The 20009-nt window shown below is 47.7% G+C and overlaps 1 protein-coding gene across 1 annotated transcript in view; it reads left to right on the plus strand.

Annotated features, from left to right (window-relative positions):
• Positions 1-20009, plus strand: part of HTR2C (5-hydroxytryptamine receptor 2C) — a 3718710-nt gene that overhangs the window by 2989635 nt on the left and 709066 nt on the right. The window lies entirely within an intron of this gene.

The raw sequence follows: 20009 nt of genomic DNA on the forward strand, positions 1-20009 counted from the left end.
AAAAGACATGTTACTCATGGGAGAGTATACCTACCCCGACATTATGAAAATATTGAAAGTGTTAATGCCTGCCGGTGTTTACGAGAAACTCAAAGAAAAGGAATGGGAGGTGGGAGACCAAAAGATAGATTGGACAGCATTAGAAAACGAAGAAAAGGCCCGAGCTGCAGGATCAGGGCTTGGGAAAAGACTACAGCACTACCAGGATTACTAGTGCAGGTACTGCCACGTTTATTAACTACGAAAAAAGAAGACTGGGGTGCAATCTCAGCCTGTAAACAAAAGCAAGATGAAGACACTAGTGATTTCTATTACCGATTTGAAAAATGTTTTGGTATAAATAGTGGCATAAAAGCAAGTAGCGAGTCATATCCACATCTGTTTGTGACAAAATTAGTTGAAAATTCCCTGCCACAAGTTAAGAATAGAGTATTGAAATTTGAGAGTACCTGGCAAGGTAACACCCCGTCACAGATGTTACAGATGTTACAATATCACCACAATAGAATTAGAGAAGAACAAGAACATGAACAAAGACGTATGAAAGATACGAAAATGAAAATGCTTGTTGCCCAGTCAGTTCCAGCTGATGGTCATAAAAAGGGTGATTCCGCAGGTCCGGCGAAAGGGACATGCAACTATTGTAAACAACAAGGTCATTATATACACGATTGTCCAGTTCTGAAACATAATATCGCCACGGGTAGAACCCAGGAAAGACCACGTCCACCTAGACAGGATCAGAACCAACCACAAATCCCTCAGCATGCACAATCTAGGCCAGCTCCGCAACAGGTAGCTCCACAACAGACCGTAGCACCACCACAAGCGCAGCCTATCGCTGCAACACAAACAACGACACAACAGATGTACCAGTATGCACAAAATGACTATCCCGATTATCAGCGATACACATGAAATAGCCTAGAGAGGGAAGTTGGCTTACCCCTTATCGAGGTTCCTGTAGATCAAGAGGGACCTTATGTACATAGTGAACTATTAGGGGAAGACAGAAAGTTTTTACTTGACACAGGGGCAAGCAGAACAACTATACGACGCAGTGAAGTTCCAGGGGCACCCCTCTCAGGCTCACAGAATATTTCCCTTGGATTCTCAGGAAAGCCTATCATTAATGAAGTATCGCAACCCCTACCACTTACGGTTGGTCCATTGACACGAACTACAGATTTATTGCGTACTAAATCATGTCCAGAAAACTTGTTAGGTATAAAAACATTGAAAGCTCTAGGAGCTATAATATGTTGTTCTCCGGAAGGAGTACGATTATTTTTACGTGACTTCAAAGGTCGCTACGTGTCCAGAGACATGGATCACCGGCTGCAGAATTTACCTACACATCTATGGGCACAAGGCCCCACTGATGTTGGTTGCATGAACATTACACCATATCGAGTCACACTAAAAACAGGAGTAGTACTACCACGAATGCGACAATACAAGTTACCACCAGATGCTGTTGTGGCTTTGCTGCAAATCATTGACGAGCTCATTGCACAAGGAGTGGTTGTAGAAACCGACTCCAATGTATGTAATTCCCCGATAATTCCGATTCTTAAAAGAACGGATCCAAAAGCATCACCAGTATATCGATTAGTTATTGATCTGCGCGAATTAAATAAATGTATTGTACCACAATACCCTGTGGTCCCAGATATCTCTTCATTATTAACAGCTATTGATTCAGAAGCAACGTTCTTTACTGTAATTGATCTCAAGAATGCTTTCTTTAGCGTCCCAATAGATCCGGAAAGTCAATATTTGTTCGGATTCAGTTTAAATGGACGAAGTTTCAAATTCACACGCGCACCTCAAGGATTCACAGAAAGCCCCAGCATCTATAGCCAAGCACTGAAACGAGAACTTGACAGTATCCACATGCCAGTTAACACTGCCTTGCTTCAATATGTCGATGATCTGCTGATCACCGCTCGAAGCGAACCTGAATGTGAAAAAGCGTCACTGACGGTTTTAAGATTTCTGGCCGACAAGGGGCACAAGGTGTCCCCTTCTAAGCTGCAATTCTGTGTCCAGCAAGTTGTTTACCTTGGGCCCTCGCTGTCCAAGGAGGGAAGACAGCTTACACCTGATCGCATCCAGTTAATTGCTAACATGCTACCACCCAAGACACAAAAGGAGGTGCGGGCTTTTATAGGCCTCACTTCATACTGTAGGCAGTGGATCCCTCAATATGCATTTCTAGCAAAACCACTCATTCAGTTGACAACACAGGAGGCAGCTACATCGACTGTCCTCCCTTGGACTCAAGAACATACACATGCCTTTGAAAGCTTAAAGAAAGCTTTATGCCAAGCACCTGTTTTAGCAACACCATGTTACAGTAAGCCTTTTACACTCTTTGTTACAGAACGCGAAGGTACTGCCTTGTCAGTACTCACTCAGGAACAAGCAGGATCACACAAACCATGTGCTTATTTCTCTAGTACATTAGATCCAGTAGCTCAGGCTCTTCCTGCGTGCCTGAAATCAGTGGCAGCAACAGCTTTAGCAATCAGACAAAGCGATGCCATAGTGTTAGGACATCAATTGTCAGTACAAGTACCACACGCAGTAGAGGTTTTCTTGAACCGCACACAAACACAACACTTGACTATAGCAAGACTCACCGGTTATGAATTAACATTGTTTCAGCCACACATAGAAATCAGACGTTGTAATACATTAAATCCTGCCACACTTTTGCCAGTAAACGGAACAGATCCATTAGCACATGATTGTATTGAAGTCATTACTATCACGACGAAACCCAGACAAGACTTGACAGATATCCCTTTATCAGATCCGGACCTGACATTGTATGTAGATGGTTCATGTATGAGAACAAGTACAGGAGAGTTAGTGGCCGCGTACGCAGTCACAACAGACACTGAAGTCATTGAAACAAATTGTATTAACACTTTGTCAGCTCAAGCAGCAGAGCTCATCGCTCTGACACAAGCCTGTATTCAAGCTAAAAATAAGAAAGTCAACATATACACAGATTCACGTTATGCATTCGGAGTCGTCCATGACTTCGGCGTACTGTGGCGAGAGAGAGGTTATTTAACTTCTCACGGTGCCCACATCCAACACGGACCCCTCATTCAAGCTCTATTAGACGCGATTCATCTACCTACTGCAATATCGATTATGAAATGCAAAGCCCATACAAAAGTTACCGATATCATTTCTCAGGGTAATGACCTAGCTGACAGAACAGCTAAACAGACTGCTCAGAATCAGACTCATACAACTGACACGACAAAGACAATAGTTCCGACACCAACACATTGCATGACAGTTAAGGATCCCGCCCTTGATGTAATTGACATACAGACACATGCTACACCCGAAGAAATAAAGAAATGGACTGAATTAGGAGGGATCCAAACGGATCAAGGATGGATGACGAAGGAAAAATCTATATGGTTTCTTCCCGACTCCATGGTTCAAGTCATCATTAACACAATACATAGTCCAGCGCACCTAGGAGAAAAAGCTATGCTAGACAGCATTCAACACATTTGGTTCAACAAACACTTGCGAGCAGCAGCCAAACAGAAAGTACGTACCTGTATGATATGTTGTCAGTTTAACCCAGGTAAAAGCATCCCCGTAGAGCAGGGTGGATTTCAACCTCCCGATCATGCTTTTGAAGTCCTCCAGATGGATTATATCCAGATGGAACGATGTCGAGGATTCAAATATGTTCTCGTAGTTGTCTGTGCTCTTTCCCGTTGGACAGAAGCCTACCCGGTTTCAGATTACACTGCCCCGACTACTGCCAAACAGCTAGTTCGAGAATTCTTCCCACGATTCGGTTTACCACGTGTCGTGTACTCAGATAACGGCCAGCCATTCTCATCCGAACTAATGAAACACGTTTCACTTCTGTTAGGTTACCAATGGAAATTCCACTGTGTCCGACATCCCGAGGCAGCAGGTCTCGTGGAACGCCATAATCAAACTCTGAAAATTAGATTGTCCAAAATATGTAGAGAAAAAGGTGTCGATTGGATAGTAGCCTTACCAGTTGCACTCTTTTACATGAGAATGGTAGCACATTCTCGAACAGGGCTATCCCCGTACGAGGTGATCTTCGGTAGACCACCAAATATGTGGGGGACGCCTATACCTCGCAAAATCACTGATGTTGACTGTAATATGCTGACAGATTACCTGGCTTCCTTGATGTCTGCACTACAATCTTGTCGTTCACAGGTAGCTGCAGCTTTTCCCGATAACCCTGAGGTGAAGCCCCATGACGTGGTTCCAGGGGATCTGGTTCTTGTGAGGAATTTCGACCGGAAGACCCAGTTGGAGCCCAGGTGGAAGTCGCCCAAACTCGTCTTGCTGACAACAAGGACAGCCGTGAAGGTTGAGGGACGTAAAGGGTGGTTGCTCTCGAGTCATATCAAGAAATTTTATGGACTACCGTCCGATGTGAACACTCAGCCCTGCATCCCCTCACAGACAGACTCAAAGCTCCCCTTGGTTGAAAGAACGGAGCATGAACTCTATAAACTGAAACTAAGGTCTAGTAAGTCAGATAATTTGATTGTTTAAGTCCTCTCCAAGGTGAATCGGTTGAATTTGTCTCTGACATGTATCCTCTAGACCGAAACAGAGAGAGAAATAGACAGATACAGCTTAGAAAACATGCGTACTGTAAATCGCTTCGTAGTCATTGCATAGTGACATTATTAATTTTGTTTTTTCTAAGTCTTCTGATCATCATTTCTAGTGTATTACTACATATGTATTACCCTATTTCTAAGCGTGCTTACAATGCCACTGCTGAACATTCTTTTAGCGAATTACCTCCGCATGAGTTGTCTTATAGATTTGCGCTGCGCAACAACACATTCATTAGTATGTTACATCATTCCCATCAGACCAGCAATGCTACAAATTGTTGGATATGTGGCCGACTCCCTCCTTATCAGAACTATAAGGGAGTTTTGCCTCTCTTTCCGTATCCGTTCACACACAATGGCTCCTGTGGAGCATGGTTTAGTTTGATTAATTCCCTAGATTCAAATTCCGTAGTTTATCAAGACAACTGGGTATGGGGAAACCTGAACCTAGTTTTGCTTAAAGTCTGCTACCCCAACAAGGAGGGACTTCCCAAAAGAACAGGAACTGATCTAGAAAATGAAGTATATGGATTAGGTAATTTTACACTTAACCTCATGATTCTGAATGTTGAATCCGAAGCTACCCCAATCTTGCCCGCGATGTCAGTATTTCCAGTTAAAGGAGAATTATGTGTAAGAAAGAATGGTTCCATACACATGGGCCATAGTAAATGCACCACTGTAATAAAATTCAGTGATCAAGGCAAGTCTACATTCAGAGCCTCTCGTCATTCCTACTTCATATGTGGCCAGACTGCATATATACGTCTACCTCTAGATTGGGGTGGTACCTGTTACATAGCATTCCTTCTGCCACCTGTTTTCCTAGCCCCTCCTGACTATCACAGAAATACCCATTTAGTACACAATAGACAGCAGAGAGATCTCCCGATTGTCGATTACACTGAAACGACATGGGAGCAATACACAGATTTCAATAAAGGTTTCTTTCCCTATATAGGTACAGTCACTAATAGTAAGCTGATACGTAGATTAACTAGAACCCTTGAAGCAGTAGTGAACGAGACTACTTCCGCCTTAGGCAATTTAACAGAAGAGCAGTCTGCTATGCGGATTGTTGTGCTTCAAAATCGTCTTGTCCTTGACGTCATCCTGGCCGATAGGGGCGGAGCTTGTAGGGTCATCGGATCAAGTTGCTGTGTTTTCATACCAGAAAACTCGCCGTCAGTATATAAAGCCATAACTCGCCTTCATAAGATTATAAGCCAGATACACCAGAGTCCAGGCACCTGGACTTGGTCCGGTTGGTTCTGGAGCGTGTTGTCAGCCTGGGGATGGAGGATCCTATCCTTCCTAGGTATTGGCTTTCTCATACTATTCAGTTGCTGCTTATGTCTACAATGTGGGCCAGCGATTTGTGGCCTGTGTGCCACATCGTGTATCCCGCATCCAAGTTTTCGTTCAAGATCCCGGAAGAAGAAAGAAGAACAAATGATGCTATATGAACAGATCGATGGATTGATGAAGATCGATATCTCCTGAGGGTCCGTAGGGGACAAGGAGGGAATGAGGAAGTATGAATTTTATGATCAGTTATGTCCCCTATCGTAGACCCCAACGGCTCCATGTGCATGCTACAAGTACATGTATGTTCCCTCCAGTTCCAGTTATGAAGACGCAAATACATGTGCGTCCACCGTCAACATGTCCTCTTTCAGATCCGCCATGAATGGGTCAGATATTCCATTCCTAAGTATGAAAGGCCACCGACTTTATGTGGTTCACTTTCCACATTTTACAGATTCAGGCGAGTAGGCCCTGAATTCTGCCATCAAGCTTTTTCCTGCCTTCTGCCTCTGAAAGCTCCAGTCCGAGCCCGCATCTGTATCCATGAACTTTGTCCTACTCCCTGCACGGCTAACGGTGCCTGATCCGGCCGTTGCCTGCCAAAAACTGTATTTCACCTTCAAGATTATCTGCTCCGCTCCTCATCCGATGCATTCCTGTCTAGTAGTTTAGGTAAACATTCTTCCAGCTACCGAGCAAAGGGCCAGGCCTCACTGTCCTCATGCAAGTAATTCATAGCCCCTGTTACCATGGAAGATTCCTGCCCCCTCGCATCTCATGTAGACACTTAGACGCTTGTACACGCACTAACAGTCAGTATAGAATAGATTCCGCCCGAGAGACTTTTCCTTTTGGATAATACAGTTCTTTAAACATAAGATATTAGATATGATTTGGGATTAGGTTGACATGACCCCTCAGACTTCTGTCTCCACATGTAGAGCTAAATCTCAAGTCCCCTTCACCCTCTAGTTGCACGTCAATCACACGTCATGCGGCTGCGCACGCATCTCTGCCAAATATTTCTGCTGACATTGCAGGATTCTCTCATGGATCCACCCACTTGTGACATCATGTTTAATGACGTATTTAGTTACGCCTATGTTTACGCCTTTTTTCATTACGTATGTGTATCATTATCTGTATTATCAGCTGTTACGCCTCTTGCATCTGTCTTAATGTAATACTTTTCATATAAATATCATTACTTGTCAATAATGTATTGCCTTCCCTTCCTGAACCTTCGTGGTGATGGAATTTGAAGCCTACAGTTCGAACTGTAATTTCTTTGTAGAGGAATAAAGCCTTTCAGAACCTCTAATACCACGGATTCTGCCTCTTATTTTTACTGAGTTATTCTTACTAGACTTTACCGCATAAAAAATAGTACCGGTAATGAAATATTTACCACAGTAGAATAAGATCTAAAAATAGCCCAGTCAAAACTAACTCTGCCACAGCACGCAACCTGGAGTGGGACTATTCTGCCACTAGTCTGGTACAAGAGAATAGCGGACAGGTGGCAGCAGGAGGATTAACTACACTACCCGGGGATATTACTTCTCCTTCACTGGATTTGGTATACCAAACTTTGAAACAAATGCAGAGCGAGGCCAGATCTGAAAGCAGGAAGGCACTTCAAGCAACAAAGCAGCTTCAGGCTTCCATACGTAAAACGAATAAGCTTTGTAATGAAATGGCCGAAAGGGTTACCCAAGTGGAGGACAGAACGATAGCTTTGGAGGTGACAGTAGATAAATTACATGAGTCTAAAGCACAACAGGAAAAGCAGGCAATGAATGTCTGTTGGAAACTTGAGGATTTTGAGAATCGTCAAAGGAGGAACAACGTTCGCTTGCTTGGGATTTCGGAAAATGCTGAGGGGCGAAACATCTTGTCCTTTATCGTATCCTTATTGAAAGGCTCCTTTCCGGAACTCGCACACTGGAATTGGGATATGGAGGTTCAACTGGCTCATCGTTTCCCGGTGGTACAGAAAAAGAGGAATTATCCAGATAGACAAGAAGAGCGTCCCAGGGCAATTCTGATTTTTATCGGCAACTTCCTGCTTCATCAGGCCATAATAGATATGGCCAGACCAGACGCTAAACGTTCTTTTGAAGGACAAAGGTTTTTTGCAAGGCTGGATTTTTGCCACGCCACTGTGGAACGAAGGTGGCGGCTCCGACAATTGATTTCTGTTTTTCAAGGGTTGAGCTGTGAAGCCTACCTACTTTTTCCCGCCCGCTCCGTTTTTATATGATTGCAGTGCCCCCAGAGCAGCGCGAGTCTGCGGCTGCCGTGGGGGTTAGTGCATTCAATGTAATTGGGGGCTCTTTCCCTGTTTGTACCTGGCGCACCTGTTTTAAGGTGCTCCGTGGCGCAAACACGGAAAAGGCACCCTATTTATAATACGCCCCATAACTGTTCATAATAAACTCTTGGGGGATATAAGAGGTTTAGTTACCAGAGAAGACAAGGTGGAAAAAAACGATGGCGGTAGTAAAAATGTGGGTTTTATAAGAACTGTAAAGATGCCAAAACTGCACTTGTACATGCATTTAAGAGTTAGGATCAGAGTACCATAAATACATCAAGAAAGAAATATAAGGTGGTGTAAGTGACTGCAAGGGAAAAATGGGACAAGGAAGTATGGCAATAGAACATTTTGACACATAATAGAATGTGGAAGTCAACAGATAAAAACCCTAAGGTCGAATTTCATATACAACCTCAAGCATGTATAGATCACTTTCAAGGATTGCATGCTGAAACCAATAATAAGACCCAATTTAATTCAGGTTCAATAACGTACAGTCCAGCAAAACATTCAAACTCACTAGTAATCATAGCAGTTGAAAAATGAGGAGTAAGTCAGGGATGTACCCTGGGCCCAATTCTTTGTTCCCTATATAGCAATAACTTGATTGGCTATTTAAACATTCAGTGCAGTGATTCTCCAAAAACTGGATCATCAAAAGTTCCGGCCCTGCTCTTTGCAGGTGATGAGCTTTTAATATCCAAAAACCCAGTTGGTCTACAGGCCCTACTAAATCATTTATGGACTTCTTCAAGCAGCGTGGACTGGAACTAAAAGCAACCAAAATAATGCATATGTCACCAGTAGCGACTGCTACCTGACAGTGGTCGTGGGGAGAGGAATGTAATTTTAAAAAGGGCTTACCTTTAACGGCCAGCCGCTGCCTTTCCTCCATCCTCATACTCTTCATCTTCCTATCCCAGTCTCCCCTGAGCCACTCACAACGCTGCAATGCAGTATTGTGATTGGTCTGAGTGCAGTGGATCGGCAATTCATGCGCACTTAGGGAGGGCCCACCACTCCTCCCCTGCTCTGGGCAGCCCTGACCTGTCTCACCACCGACTACAATAGGGAAAATAAAATATTAATAACGATTCGTTATTCTCATTTTATTTTTCCTTTTGAGTAGTGGGACGACGCTCCTCCGCCTTAACAGAGTAGCTGTCACTGTATGTCACTCAATCCTTATAAATCCTATAAGGATACTTTAAAGGCTAAATATGAAAGGTTAGGGCAAGCAGCTGACTTTGAATGTCTGGGTGTAATATTGACCACCATCATGAAGTGACCATCCCAGATTGATAGGGGCACAACACCAGTCATCTGCTATTCTGAATATGTACAAGAAAATTGATATTTGAGCTGTCTCCCCAGCCACGGAAATGTATAGGACAAAAGCTTTAGGATCCACACTTTATGGTGTTGAGCTGTGGGGGCATGAGACAGTCACAAAGTTAGTTATGGTATGAAGTACATTTCCATGGTCTTTAATAAGTTTACCAAACATTTCCCTTTATGAAATTGAATAGATGGTTGACTGGGGTGTGAGTCTTGGTCAAGCAGCAACCACAATGCTCAACCCTCTGGTAGCTTTGCACAGAGTAGTCACGCTTAAGTTAGAGGCAATGTGGAAAGAAAGTGTAACACTTTAAACAGTAATAAAGTGAAAAGTACCACACAAAAACAATGCCACACCAGATTAGAAAAATCAACTTAGTTTTAATAAATAAAACAAGACCAAAATCTCATAAATCCAATCAGTAATATTGGAGATTTTAAAAGATGTTAGCAAAAAAAAAGCTACAAAGCACAAAGCAGCAACTGCGGATATCTGGTTGTGCCAGACCAGGACAAAGTTACAAGCTCAGACCGACCACAATGGAGCGCAGGCCCCCTCCAGGGCCTAGTTAGGCCCTTTGAATAGAGTACCCTAAATCCGGTTTGTGGAGTGTTGCGAGGTTCCACATCAAAGATGCATCGTGCAGCTGAAGCAATGCATCAGTTCCAAGGTGTGGCAAGGCTGCAATGCGAGGTCCTGCATCATTGGTGAGGTTCCCGTCAACGGGGAGTGCAATGCGAAGTCCGGCATTGAGGATGCGTCACAAAGTTGGGTCGATGCATCTATTCCGAAAAGATGCGAGACTGTGGCGTGGAGTCTGGCGTTGTCATTGAGGCTGCCATAGATCAGGGAAGTGACGGCCTGAAGATACATTGTGCAGCACGGGTTCTGAAGAGGTTGTGGGCTGCAGCGGTGATGCGGGGCTTTGAGACAGGTCCAGTCCATGCAGCAGCGGCAGTGAGGCGGCTCTGTTTGGGCTTGTGCTGTGCAACAGAGGAGATGCATCTTTTCTGATAGATCCACAGAAGCTGGTAGAGCACCTTAGGCCCACTTTCACAAGTACAGGACTGGGGTGGCACCACTTAGCAGGGTAGACTCGTCGATGGCCAAGTCCAGGTGCAGGTGCAAGGTTGTTGTAAGCCTGTTATGCCCTCAGGCTTCAGAACAGTAGGCCAGCCAACTAGCCATTGGAATCATTCTGGGGTTCAGGGTTCAGAAGGTGCAGGTCTAATCATTTTTACCCAGGCAAGATAGGAGCAGGTAGCAGGTTAGCTCAGCAGGGCAGCAATCCTTGAGATCAGCAGTCCAGCAGAGTGGCAGTCATTTCAGCAGCACAGTAATCCTTTTCCTGGTGATGTATCCACAGGTCTAGAAGTGTACTGAAGAGTGGGTATCAAAGCTCCAGTACAAATCCACGGTTGTGCCTCTGAAGTGGAGAGAAGCTTCCAGAGGCAGGTTATTGAAGTGCATAGGTGCCCTGTCTTCCTGATCCTGGCTTCAGACTAACTACAAGGGGTATGCAGTCCTTTGTGTGGAGGCATGACACATCCTATTCAAGTGTAAGTGGGGCTCCTCCCCCCATCCTGCCAGTGTTGGCACATCCAGGCACACCTGAAATTCCCTATTGTGTGGGGCTGTCTAGCAAGAATACACAAAGCTCAGATGTCAACTACACCCCGTCATATGGCCCAGAGACAGGCTTCTGGTACCAAATGGATAAGGCAGGAAAATACCAACTTTCTGAAAGTAGAATTTTAAAAAATTGTAATTTAAAATCCAACTTCACAATAATTTAGTATTTTTTATAACAAATCCAAAGACACCAAACATGAGCTGGTTACCTGTTCCCACTTGGAAATTACATCCTATTAAATGCAATAAGTAACTCCAATATTATTCTATGAGAGAGGTAGGCCTTGCAGAAGTGAAAAATGAATTTTAGCAGTTTTTCACTACTAGGACATATAAAACGTATACATACAGTGCACTCTGTCCTTTGGGAGTTCCAAGGCCTACCCTACGGGTGACTTATACTTATTAAAGGGGAAGGTTTGGGCCTGGCAAAGTCAAAATGACAGTTTAAACTGCAAACACACAGCCTGCAATGGCAGACCTGAGACACGTTTATAGTCCTACTTAAGTGGGTGGCAGAATCAGTGCTGCAGGCCCACTAGTAGCATGTATTTTACAGGCCCTGGGTACAGGTAGTGCCATTTCATTAGGGATGTACAAGGAAATTGAATATGCTTATTGGGTTTAGCCAATTCTACCATGTTTTGAGGAGAGAGCACAAGCACTTTAACACTGGTTAGCATTGGTAAAGTGCACTAAGCCAGCAAAAACGAAGTCAGCAGAACAGAATGTCTGAAGGCAAAAGGTTATGGGGAAAACTATGCCAAGGATGTCAGGTCTAGCATTGCCCCTCTTCTGCCGATGTATATTGAATTTTGGCACTGTCCAAATGAGCATATTCCTCAAACTCCCCCCTCGCACCCTATTGGCTGCCGCGTCCCATAGCTCCGCCCCCCTCGCACCCTATTGGCCGCCCGCTCCCACCTCCCAGCTGCTCCTCCCTCCCTCTCCCACTCATATGGAGGCCGCGCAGCGGTAGAGAGAGCGACCTCTGACCCTGTTTACCAGGCAGGTCGCTCCCCTCACCGCCACGCAGCCCCCTGTGTGACCACTGACCGCTGCTGCATTGTGTCTGCCTGCGTTAGAGTGACTATGCCCTCCTTCTCTTCTGTACCCACGAGTGAGGGATTCTCCCCCACTGTACCTGTGTATTTTGCTGCCTTGATTGTCCCCCTCTCCTTTGGTGCCCAGATTGTGTCCCTTCTTTCTTCTGTCTTTCCCCGCGTCTCCCCCTCGCCGCCCGTTTCCCGCCTCCACGTCCCGTAGCTCCGCCCCCTCGCACCCTATTGGCCGCCGCGTCCCATAGCTCCGCCCCCCTCACAGCCTATTGGCCGCCCCGCTTCCACCTCCCAGCTGCTCCTCCCTCCCTCTCCCACTCATATGGAGGCCGCGCAGCGGTAGAGAGAGCGACCTCTGACCCTGTTTACCAGGCAGGTCGCTCCCCTCACCGCCACGCAGCCCCCTGTGTGACCACTGACCGCTGCTGCATTGTGTCTGCCTGCGTTAGAGTGACTGTGCCCTCCTTCTCTTCTGTACCCACGAGTGAGTGATTCTCCCCCACTGTACCTGTGTATTTTGCTGCCTTGATTGTCCCCCTCTCCTTTGGTGCCCAGATTGTGTCCCTTTTTTCTGCTGTCTTTCCCCGCGTCTCCCCCTCGCCGCCCGTTTCCCGCCGCCGCGTCCCGTAGCTCCGCCCCCCTCGCACCCTATTGGCCGCCGCGTCCCATAGCTCCGCCCCACTCGCAGCCTATTGGCCGCCCCGCTCCCACCTCCCAGCTGCTCCTCCCTCCCTCTCCCACTCATATGGAGGCCGCGCAGCGGTAGAGAGAGCGACCTCTGACCCTGTTCACCAGGCAGGTCGCTCCCCTCACTGCCACGCAGCCCCCTGTGTGACCACTGACCGCTGCTGCATTGTGTCTGCCTGCTTTAGAGTGACTGTGCCCTCCTTCTCCTCTGTACCCACGAGTGAGTGATTCTCCCCCACTGTACCTGTGTATTTTGCTGCCTTGATTGTCCCCCTCTCCTTTGGTGCCCAGATCGTGTCCCTTTTTTCTTCTGTCTTTCCCCACGTCTCCCCCTCGCCGCCCGTTTCCCACCGCCGCGTCCCGTAGCTCCGCCCCCCTCGCACCCTATTGGCCGCCGTGTCCCATAGCTCCTCCCCCCTCGCACAGTATTGGCCGCCCCGCTCCCACCTCCCAGCTGCTCCTCCCTCCCTCTCCCACTCATATGGAGGCCGCGCAGCGGCCGTGCCGCTGGCGTGCCAAAGGCGCGCCTAAGGCAAGCCCGCCTGCGCCCATCCGCGCCTGGCCTGCGCCCAGCGCCTGCCTCCTGGCCCCCGCAGATGCCAGCCCACCCGCAAGACCTACAATGCCCACTTTCATCGCACTCAACACCGGCCGGAGCCCCGGCTGCTGCAGAGCCACCCTAAAACGCACCCACGGACCCTTCACCTGCCAATCCTGCAAGTTCTCCTGCATCCGGACCCGTACCGCACCCGCCAAGCCAAGCACCAAGAGCAACCACCTGAAGCACCTGAAGTGCATCCTGCTCAACACCCGCTCCGTCCACAGGCACGCAGTGGAACTCTGGAACCTGCTCGACGCCACTTGCCCAGACGTCGCCTTCCTCACGGAAACCTGGATGAACGCCTCCTCAGCACCCGACATCGCCATCGCCATCCCGGACGGATACAAGATCACCCGGAGGGACCGCGCCAACCAGAATGGAGGAGGCATCGCCATCGTCCACAAGAACACCATCCGCATCACGACCAACTCCGAAGACACCCTCACAGCCACCGAACACCTGCACTTCTAGATCCACACCGACCCCAAGACCACCCTCAGAGGCACCCTCATCTACAGACCCCTGGGACCTCGCACACAATTCAGCAAAGGCATTGCCGACTTCATCAGCCCGCACGCCCTCCCCTCCGCTGACTATATCCTCCTCGGGGACCTCAACTTACACCTGGAGAACAACAACGACCGCAACACCACCACCCTGCTGGACAACCTCGGACTCAAGCAACTGGTGACCACCTCCACCCACTACGCCGGCCACACGCTCGACCCCGTCTTCTCCTCCAGCAAGGACATCACCTTCAGCAACGCCACCGGACTCCACTGGACAGACCACAGCTGCGTCCACTTCAGCTTCAGAAGGACCACGACTCACTACCACCCGAAACTGGTCCCCCGCAGAAGCTGGAACAAGATCACTGCCGACCAGCTCACCACATCCCTGAGCCAGAACCCCCCCACCAGATCAGCAAACCCCAACCAAGCCGCCAACAACCTCACGAAATGGATCAGCAACTGCGCAGACGACCTCGCTCCACTGAAGACCCCCCGCCGGATCTGGCACCAAGAAAGCATCTTGGTTTACCGACGAACTTAAGAGCTCCAAGAAGAACTGCCGGGCCCTCAAGAAAGCCTGGCGCAGAGACCCAACTACAGACAACATGACCACCCTCAAGCTCGCCACTCGAAGACATCACCAGCTGATCCACGCCACCAAGAAATCCGCATTCAAGGAACGACTGGACAACAACGCCCGCAACAGCAAGGAACTCTTCAACATCGTCAAAGAGCTCTCAAACCCCAGCGCCGGAAACAACGACATCACGCCCTCGCAAGACCTCTGCAACTCGCTCGCCTCGTTCTTCCACAGCAAGATCGCAGACATACACAACAGTTTCAGCACACAGCCAATGCACCCTACGACCGGAACAACGCCCCCCCCCCACCACCCTCCACGCCTGGACCCCAGTCAACACCGAAGACACCATCCGCACGATGAACTCCATCCACTCAGGATCTCCAACCGACCCCTGCCCTCACCACATCTTCAACAAAGCCGACTCTGTCATCGCACCCCACCTGCGGGACATCATCAACGCCTCCTTCGACACCGCCACCTTCCCAGAGAGCTGGAAGCACGCCGAACTCAGCGCCCTACTGAAGAAACCATCAGCGGACCCCACCGACCTCAAAAACTACTGCCCCATCTCGCTCCTTCCTTTTCCGGCCAAAGTCATCGAGAAAACCATCAACAGACAACTGGCCTCCTTCCTCGAGACGAACGGATCCCTCGACCACTCGCAGTCCGGCTTCCGGGCCAACCACAGCACCGAGACCGCCCTCATCGCAGCCACCGACGACATCCGAGCTTTGCTCGACAACGGGGAAATAACGGCCCTCATCCTCCTGGACCTCTCCGCGGCGTTCGACACGGTCTGCCACCGCACCCTAGCGCAGCGCCTCAACAACATCGGTATCCAGGAGAAGGCACTGGAATGGATCATCTCCTTCCTCGCCGGAAGAACACAGAGAGTCCGCCTACCCCCATTCAGATCCAAGGCCACCGAAGTCATCTGCGGCGTACCACAAGGATCATCACTCAGCCCCACCCTCTTCAACGTCTACATGAGCCCCCTCGCAGCCATCGCACGCCAACACAACCTCAACATCATCTCCTATGCCGACGACACCCAGCTGATCCTCTCCCTCACCAACGACCCCGCCACCGCCAGAACCAACCTACACGAAGGGATGAAAGACATAGCCGAGTGGATGACGAACAGCCGCCTGAAACTGAACTCAGATAAGACGGAAGTCCTCATCCTGGGATCATCACCCTCCGCCTGGGACGACTCCTGGTGGCCCCCTGCCCTTGGCAGTGCACCCAAACCAACAGACCACGCACGCAACCTGGGCTTCGTCCTGGACTCCTCCCTCTCCATGACCAGACAAGTCAACGCCGTCTCCGCATCATGCTTCAACATCCTACGCATGCTACGTAAGATCTTCCGGTGGATCCCCACCGAAACCAGGAAGACGGTCACCCAGGCCCTCGTCACCAACCGACTGGACTAAGGCAACTCCCTCTACGCCGGAACCACAGCCAAACTCCAGAAACGACTCCAGCGCATCCAGAACGCCTCAGCACGCCTCATCCTGGACATTCCCCGACACAGCCACATCTCCGTACACCTGAGAAACCTGCACTGGCTCCCCGTCAGCAAAAGAATCATGTTCCGACTCCTCACCCACGCACACAAAGCTCTCCACAACCAAGGCCCAAGATACCTCAACGACCGCGTGACCTGCTACACTCCCACCCGCCAGCTTCGATCAACCAGCCACGCCCTCGCCGCCGTCCCCCGCATCCGAAGAGCCACAACAGGAGGAAGATCCTTCTCCTACCTGGCTGCCAAGGCGTGGAACTCCCTCCCCATCCACCTCCTCCTGACCCAAGACCACCTCTCCTTCAGGAAGCAACTCAAGACCTGGCTGTTCAAGCAGTAGCGGACCCTCCTCCCCCAAGCGCCTTGAGACCCTCCGGGTGAGTAGCGCGCTATACAAATGCTTGCTTGATTGATTGAAACTAAGATCCCATCTGTATTGGTGAAGGTTGCAGTTCATAGAGGAACTTGGCCCATGCAGGTATGAATTGGAATGCAAAATTACGCTCCAAAGATTATCCGGCCTATTCCTTGATAATCTTATGTAAAAACAATATTATACAGCCTATGGCTTGCATATTTAACAGATAGAACAGCTGAGGCAAGTTGGCCAGCAAAATCTGTTCTTAAAGATTCTTTAACTTTTTCTGTGAAAATGAGCTGCAAAAATTTAAGAATGGGACTCACCATTGTAGATGGATTTTTGAGCCACAGGTGTGTGCTGCCCCTCTTGGAGTACTTTTTAACCCCTTCGCTGCGGCGGGAATTCCGCCGCAGCGCTGGGGGGTGTGGGGGGGCAGCGCGGTGGCGCTGTGCTCATGACGGAGCCACTCCGTCATGAGCCACGGTTGAGCTGTGCTCATGACGGAGTGGTTCCGTCATGACTCCGCCCAGTTACATTGTCCCCCCGCACAGGCGGGGAAACAGCGCCGCGTGGGCGGAGCGGCCGCCAACGGTCGCGGCATGACGGAACCACTCCGTCATGAGCACACGGCAACCGTGGCTCATGACGGAGTGGTTCCGTCATGAGCGGGGAAGGGGTTAAATAATGTTTCTTGCCATAAACCTGTATGCAAAATGTGGGTATGAAATTTTACCAACGAAGGTTTTGCATAAGATGGGATCGAGGCCACCTAGCATGTTAAAAGGACCCTGAAAATGTGGCACATCTGCTGTTGTTTTATAAACATATATTGTATTCTATCAATTTGCCGCATGCTTGGCGTTGGACAGCATCTTGAAGAGCTGTGAATTTTTAGATCAAGAACTAATGACCTTATGGTTTATAACGTGGCCAGATATCTGGGCATGGTGTGGATTAAACAAAAGAAATGTTGTGACAAAGATCTTTAAATATCTTAAATACTGCTTAGCTCGAGGTCTGTATACATTTTTATATACACATCTATTTTTATTTCTCTCACTTTTAAAAATTGACCAAAACCTTTGCCGATCAACCATAATTGTAACGTTTTTATTGTATTCGTGTTTAGAAAGATTTTTTGCTATATGTACTTGTGTTTTATGGATGTGTTTATCCGAAATAAACGTATTGAGTGAAAAGCGATGGTGCTGCGTTTGAACCTTCTCATATTCCGTGTTAGATTTACTCTTAACGAATTCTTGTAGGTTCGAGGGATGTGTGTAATGTTATTTCAACTGAATAAAAAAGGTCCTTTGAGGAACGAACGGGGGCATTATCGGTATGGGTGGCCGCGTGCAGATGCGTTTGTACCTTTCTTTAAAAACACATTGTTCAGGCTCTCAACTTGTTCATTGTGGAACTAGACCTCCTGTGGGACTAATTATCTAAGGGTTGGAAGCTATTCTAGGTACAACGTACATAATATTCACCCTCAGAGTCTCTGTGAATTGAATAATAAGATGCTGCAACCTGCGTTTGTTTTGCAGAAAGTGGTTAAATAGAAGGAACGTTTTTATTACACTTGTCATTTACAAAATAAGATCACATATGCAATTACTGCATTTGGAAAAACTGTATTAATAAAAACAATACACAGCATAAGCTAGTCTATTTTGCGGTATTAAATACATTTTAATATATTTTAACGTTTTGAAGCATTGCCCAGGATTACCATGACACTGCACAATAAGCCACTGCTATTCTTTCCTGGGGCCGTATTACGGTAGTGCCCCACTGGTGCGACGGGCGTTTGCGCCTACTTTGCGCACCCCTGGGACTCTTTGGTATTACAGAAGGGTCCTCAGACACTTGTGCGGCCCCTTCAGTAATAGAGATAGTGCTAGCACACATATAGCGCCAGCGCTATCACCACATAGCTGCCAAGGTTTCAGATTGGTTATGTGTGACATTTCCATGGTTTCAATGCACTTATGAGTGGCATTCCACTACAAATGAGTGACACTTAGAGTGACAACTTGCTGCTAGGAAAAGCAAGCAATCAAATGCTTTGAAAGAGCTCAAATATAAGAAACCTGAAACTTTTGAGCAGTGAGAAGTTCCAAAATGATCTTGAAATGAATGCTAAACTCCTGAAGCCACACCAAAAATCTCTTTCTAAGATAACCATTCTGCAAAACAATTGCATTTCAATTAAGATACAGATTGAGAAAGTTCATAGGGCGCCAGTCACCAGCAGATGTTCAGTAACCTTGCTGCATCAGCCAGTATAGACTTGCTGTGAGACCCGCACCACAGCGCTGAAGAAGGGCATCACGTGGGCAGAGCTGAACGAGGTTTGAGGGAAGACAGTTGACAGGTTCCAATGTTGGGTTACAAAAACAAAGGGGGTGCCCCAGACACGTCACTAGGACCTGGGTAATGTTTGGTACAAGGACGGAAAGGTCCCAGTGGAAACAGACTTAAACTAAAACATCAACATCAACATCACCTATTAAATCAATAACAACTGATATTATTCATGTTGAACATATTTATTCATGTTGAACATGTACTCTCATGTTCAAAAAGGAGACGGTGAATCTATCACTGTGGTCCATACAAGGGAAAGCCAAAAAAAGCCACTGACGTTTCGACCCAGGGGTTGTGTGTAGGCAAATGAGGTCCTTACAGTAGGGTCTTCATCAGGACCGTGGGGGCACCTACGGATAATTGAAAGGGACCCTAATTATGTACAGATGATGGAACAAAACAAAACTGAAAATGAACAGAAATGAAATAAATTCAGTTTAAATTGGGCATCTAAATTACCCTCAGACCACCGGTGCAGGTGGTGGAGAAACACGATGTTGATGGACCATTCAGGCTCCAGGGTCAGAAAGGGACATCATCGTAGCGACGCTGAAAAGTGAGGCTGAAAAAACGAATGTGAAAGTATCAGCACCTGAAATGTATGGGGTGTATGAAGAAACCAAATAAAGCATCAGAGACACCCCCACTGACAGTGAGTTTTCACTTACTTAATCGAGTGACTTCTTATGTGCATTCTCTATTTTTTCTGTTTTCATGGGCACGAAATAATCAAATGCTCCATAAATCTGTTAGTATAAGTAAAAAAATATAAAAATCAGTAATGATTAACCACACTACCAGCGGGTAGGCGCAGACAAAACTATTTAAGAATGCGTCCCTAGAACCAAGGAAGAGAACACATACCTCCGCGTAAAGTTCGCGTCCATTTCACTGGCGTGTAACAGAGGCGCTGAGCCCGTGCGGGCTAAACACGGCCAGGAAACGTGCACACGTTTACGTTCATTGAGCAGCAGCTGAGTGCTGTTCACGCATAATTAGACCCAGCGGGGGGAGCCCATATCTGCCTGGCAAACAACGGCAGCTGATCAGAGAAG

This window comes from Triturus cristatus, chromosome 5_2, assembly GCF_964204655.1.
Source record: "Triturus cristatus chromosome 5_2, aTriCri1.1, whole genome shotgun sequence".
NCBI classification, from domain to species: Eukaryota; Metazoa; Chordata; class Amphibia; order Caudata; family Salamandridae; genus Triturus; species Triturus cristatus.